Source organism: Tamandua tetradactyla, chromosome 2 (assembly GCF_023851605.1).
Source record: "Tamandua tetradactyla isolate mTamTet1 chromosome 2, mTamTet1.pri, whole genome shotgun sequence".
In the NCBI taxonomy this organism is placed as follows: domain Eukaryota; kingdom Metazoa; phylum Chordata; class Mammalia; order Pilosa; family Myrmecophagidae; genus Tamandua; species Tamandua tetradactyla.
This window is the reverse complement of record NC_135328.1, coordinates 35,072,626-35,078,625: the sequence shown is the minus strand read 5'-3', so window position 1 is coordinate 35,078,625 and position 6,000 is coordinate 35,072,626.

Here is a 6,000-nt window from a genome sequence, read left to right as displayed (position 1 = left end):
AATGCTACCTCCCTGCTTCAAAGCCTACCACAGCTCCCCATGCCTCTAGGTGAAGGTCCAAATGCCTTAGCTTCGTATACAAGGACCTACATGCTCTGGCTTCTGCCACCCATGCCAATTTAATTCCCTGCCTACTCCCTGCCATGCTCTCTAGCACCTCCCTGCCATTCCCTCTGCCAAGAACATCCTTCCCTGATGCTTTCGTTCCACCTGCTTTTTCTCATGCTTAGAGGCTCAGCTTCCCATCAGGAAGGTGTACGCCCAGCCATGTATGGGTCACCCCATCCTAGGCCTCTGTGTATGCTCAGTTTACACGCCTTCTGCCAAATATCACATACTGCCTACTGATTCTAGGTAAGCAGGCATGCCTCGTTCCCATGTGTCTTCCCCCTCAGACAGGCCCAGCTGATGCAGGGGATGCCCAGGTATGTCTTGACTTCCCAAAGCCTCAGCAGGAACAGGCGCTGTAATTCAGGAAGTAGCCATGGCAACCGCCGGGCCCTCATGCCATCTCCTGTAATCAGTGCTGGGACCCGGTCACCCGCTGGGCTTCCTGGAGATCTGTTCCCTATCATGGGAGGCTGGAAGGCTGGGGGAGTTGGAGGAGGCTCCTAAACCTCCCCCCTCTCCCCTTTCTCTCCCCGCCCCCAGCACCTCCAGCTGCCAGGCTGGGACAGTGGGAGAGGGCTCTCCTGGACTGGAAGCAGCGACTGGAGTTTTGATCCCAAACAAACTACTGGCATGTCGTGTGGTCTTGAGCAGATCCCTTCCCCTCTCTGTACCTCCATTGCCTCATCTGTGAGATGCCTTCCTTGCAGGGTTGCTGTGTGGTCTGGGGCAATGATGTGGCACTATTAGGTACCCATCTAATGCTGCTGTTAAATTAGAGGTTTAAATAGCCCCCTGCCTTCACAAGATTTTCAGGCACTCATATCTCTTGGCTCACAACAACCCCCCGAATTGGATTTTTAGCATCACTTTGGTAGAAGAGGAGCCTGAAGTCAGAGAGGTGGAGAGAAGGGCCAAGGTCATACAGCCACACAAAGGTCTTCTCAATTTTGCTGGTTGCCAGCTGGACAAGGGAGGATAGGAATGCTGGGGAGCCCCAAGAGAGGCTGTCTGGGAGGAATGGGGCTTGGGACCATTCTTTCTCTGCCCAGCACAGGTAGATGACCCTGCTGTCCTCCCACTTCCTGACAAGAGTCCAGGGGAAGGGAGCCTCAGTGGAAAGAGCCCTTACAGGGAGGCAGGAGGCCTGGTCTGACTGTGACCCTGTGGGAGGGGTCAAATACCATCTCTCCTTTGGATGTTTTAGGTTAGAAAATAAGCCAGATGCCACCCAAGAGCACATTCTGTTCACATAGGTGGTGGTTTCCCTTCTATTTCAAGACAAACTCATGGGTCATTGCAACCCTGGGCAATAGTGGCCTGTGACTTCACCGAATACCATGACACAGACCTCTCCCACCAACTGATGGGCTTCGCTTCACACATGCTCTTGAAGAGAGAAAAAATAGAACAGTGCCCTTGTTCTCCCAGCTACATCAGAGCCTTGAGTTTATTAATTATGATGCTACATTGTCTATTTCTCCATCTAACACCAAGTCCTGCCAGAAAAGTCACAAAAGGGAGGGAAAGACACCACATATTTGCCACATGCCTCAATCCCTTTTTATTCCCATGATGTAATTTAATCCCCACAACACTATAGAAAGTAGATCTTGCTGTCTGCATTTCATGGGTGAGGCTCAGAGAGGTAGAGTGATTACTCAAGTTCATATAGATAAAAAGTGGCAGAATTGGGATTTGAATGCAGGACGGATTCCAGAGCCCAGTGGGGAAAAGCATCCTTGCTTTCTGCTCTATCTACTAGACTTGTCCCATCCTGAGTGACAGCTCTCTCTCCAGGACTCCTTCTTTTCCTCTTTCTGGGGCCCCAGGTGCTGCCCGTGGCACCTAACTTCCTTCATACAATCAGGAAAGTTGCTTAGACTCAGAATTCAAGAGTCTCTGAGGGCAAAAAAGCCCTTTGAGATCACCTAGACCAACCCTACCTGACAATTCTGCCTCCATTCAGATGAGGAAACTAAGGCCATTAGAGCAGAAATGACCTGCAGTAAGTGAGGGGCAGAGCCAGGCCTGGAACCCAGAATTAATGGTCAGCCTCTCATCCCAGCATGGGGCAGGGTAGAAGAGGAGTTCCATCCAACAGGACCCTAGGGGCTGCAGGCTCTCAGAAAGAGAGGGATCAGAAGCACTCTGAGTAAGTTTCCTAGAACAGGCAAGGCTGCTGGTCAGAACTCGAAGGGTTTGAATTTAGAATGGCAGCGTGGGGGGGGGGGGGGGTGCAGACCAGACACAAAGGTGGGGGTTGGGGAGCCTCCTTAGCTGAGGGGTCAAGCAGCCTTGGCCAGGCTCCCATCTCCAGCCCCAGCGCGAGAGCACGAGGTGGAGCTGAAACATTCAAGCAGCTTCCTCTCCTTTGTTGGGAGTGATGTCGCCCATTTCCTGGATGTCCAAGAACCGGCTTCAAACAATAGTGCTGTCAGGAAGCCAGGAAGGGGCTGCTGCCCTGGGACTTGTCCTGCCCCATCCCTCCCCACCTCCTGAGACCTGGCCAGGCTGTCCTTTATGCTTATCTCTTCGAGTCTGATGCTTCACTCTGCCACCAACTGTCTGGCTTTCTGCTGGGAAGCTACCTAACCTCACTGGGCCTCCCCTCCCCACCTGAAACATGGGGAACATAATTCGTACCTGGCAGGGTGAGTCTGTTGATCAAAGGAGGTAATAATAGCAGCAGCAGCAGCAGCAGCAGCAGCAGGAGTATCTAACATATCACAGTGTGCTAAGACTGGTTAAGTTTCAGAGTCACACAAAATTGGATATAAATCCCAGTTTTGCCACTTACAAGCTATGTGATCTGGGACAATGATATATCCTTTTTGAGTTTCAGTTTCTTCATCTGTAAAATGGGAATAACAAAGATGTCTAATGAGGAATAAATGGAATTTATAAATGTAAATTGCTTGGCACAGTGCCTGTCAAAGGTAGCCAAGCCATTCCTTTGCTATCTCCATGCTGGACCTTCACAGTCCCACTTTCCTATCATTGCTCACGTGGTCCTCCTTAACTGGAAGCTCTTCCTCTCTGTCGTCTGCACATCCACTTTGCTCAAGTTATAATACCTAGTTGCAGCTCCATGGGTAATCCAGGGTGGGGGAGAATCGAGGCTCAGACCTAATTTCAGTACTGCCTGAGCCCTTCCCATCTTTGGGCCCTTTGTCAAGTAAAGGGAACCTATTGACTTCTAAGGCTCTCCCAATTCTGATGTTCTATTAATTAATCTAGACTTCTGCTTGCTTTCTGGCACTGAACTTGCCAAACAAAGAGTTGGGGCCCAGGCCCAGTGTGAGAGTGCATGTACATCTCCAGTTCAGGAGCTTCACAACTGGTTTGAACTGTCTCTGGACTTGAGAGCTGGAAGGGTGTTTTTGTCAAGGAACTTGGCCTTTTCATTAGGCCTTTTCATTAGCACCATTGTCCACCAATTAGCCCAAAGCCGACTCATAGGGCACACCATGCTAGGGACACTGCGTTGCATCTGCCCACCTCTCTCCTCCCTGGAAAACCTTGACTCCAGCTACCTGTCCACCCTGTCTCAAAACCCCACTGCTGAGCATACCTGTTAACCTGAGGAAGTTACATTCATTGCACACCTACTTGGTAACAGGTCACGTACAATCATCTTTTTATTGAATCAACAAAACCTCCCAGGAAGGGAAGCAATTCTGTTATCCTCAGTTCCCAGAGGAAGAAATTAAGCCTCAGAGAGGAGAAGTGATTTGCCCCAGCCACCTATAAGCTTACCTGGCAAACATGATCCAATTGGCTGGTTGGTCTGTTGTCTAAAAGGATGATTTGGTCCTCTGTGATACTTGAGAAACACTACCATTTTCCCCTCTATCCCTCCTCTTACCTCCATTTCCTGTCATCTAATTCACCTACTCCAAACTGGCAATTCAGCATGGAACGGGGAATGACTCTAGGTTTTGGAACCGATTGGGTTTGGATTTAAAATCTGCTTTCACCAGTCATAAAATCCTTACAGTCCCTGTCTTTGAGAAGCCCAAGTCAAGAAAGGAAGATAGATCAGTAAACAGGATAATTTGGTATGCAGGGGAGCCCAGCACTTCATGGGAGCACATTAAAAGGGATCTCCATATTTGCCAGGGTTGGCTTCACAGAGGAGGTGATGTTTGAGCTGGGTATTGAAGGAAAAGTAGATGTAATGGGAAAAGGAACAGCCCATACAAAGGAATGGTAGTGTGTTCTGAGAAAGGCCATTCCTACATCGCTGCCTGATACTTCCCCCTTCCTGCAACAGGAAAACCAATCTCAAACTGCCAAACTCTCCTGTCCCATAGCATAATTCATTAAAACTTGCCTCCATGGAGTGTCAAAGGAATGGAGAAGGGAGCCTACTAGCTTCTGTCCCTTAATTATTGATTTAAGATGTGACCAGCAGCCCAGGCATACACAGAGGCCAGATTCACTCAAGTACTTGCCCTGTTGTCAGTGAAGATCCCAAATCGGCTTTCCACATTCCTGCTTTCTACCTGCTAAGAAGCCATCAAGATAAATATCTTGAGATTGTTTGATGCTGTTTGGTGCTACCTATTCCAAAATGTCCAAGAAGGTCCTGCCGTTGTGAAGTAGTCTTGGGTGCAGCAAAGTCCCCATTGAGCATCTCCTGTGTGCAGGGCTCACATGGGGACTTTCACTCCCTGGGCCTCACGATTCCCTGGGCATCTGGAGGAGAGTATGAGCCTCACATGACAGATGAGGATCTGCCACTCAGGGAGGGAAAGGGAAAAATTCCAGGTCTTCTGGAGTGGTAACCACTCTAGCATCTGCCTCCAAAGTCTATCATTTTTGTCCTGTGTCCTGTTTTCCTTGGGGAGACTCTAATGAGATTGGAAGCTGACACCCTGGGACTGTTAAAGGCACATGTATGACATACATCAGCCAAGATGGCCTAGTGGGCCTAAGAGGCTTGTCCTGACCAACTCAGAGGCTTCCTTACATTTCTACCCAGCCAGTACCTTCCATCCACCTGTGTTATTAAATTGTAATTCTTTATAATAAGCAATGCTTGCTATTATTAAAAAGTTAAAACATATACATTTTTAATTCTTTATATAAATATCGAAAGACTGATCCTGGTCACACAATTCTGTGGCCTGCTTTTTTCACTTAACAGTATATTCTGGATTCAGCTTACATGTGACCCAGACCTGTGGAGTTCCCTTTCTGTCTTGCCCAAGTGGCCCTAACAATGGCTGGCGCTGCTCCCATGTTATGGAGCTGACTTATCATTCCTGCTCTTGCCACCTCTTCAGGCCAAGGAGATTAGTGTAGCAGCTCCTCCTGGTCCCTGATGTTGCTCACAGGTACACCCCAACAATCCCTTCCTCACAAGGGTGCCACATACCTCTCCTCTCCCTCCCCCAAGCTTCCCTGCTGCCACTGAGGCAGGAGATATCACAGGACCCACGGCAAGCATGGCGTTATATGTGGAGGGAGTCAATGTCCCATGGGGGTGATCTTTCATCAGTGAGAGACAGGAGCCAGCAGATAAATTCTTCCTTTCTTCCCCCCACATTGACTGATAAAGTATAACTTCATTTGGCCTCGCTGAAGACTTCCCATGAGCCCAAGCATGCAGCTTGTCACAAAGCAGTGGCCAATGAAGTAATATACTCCTTTAGATTTGTTTTCCCTCACTCCCTTCCTTAGTCTCCCTTTTACCTCACACCTGCTTCCCTGGGATTTTTCTCCCCATAGATTGTTAGTATATAAGCCTTTGCCTTAGGTTCTGTATGTGTGGAAATCTGGGACAGATTACCATATTTCACAGGAATCTTTCCATGTAATTATAGAATGCTTTCATTCTTGTTAATGGTTGCTTGGGGTTGTGTTGTATGGCTCTACTAAAACTCA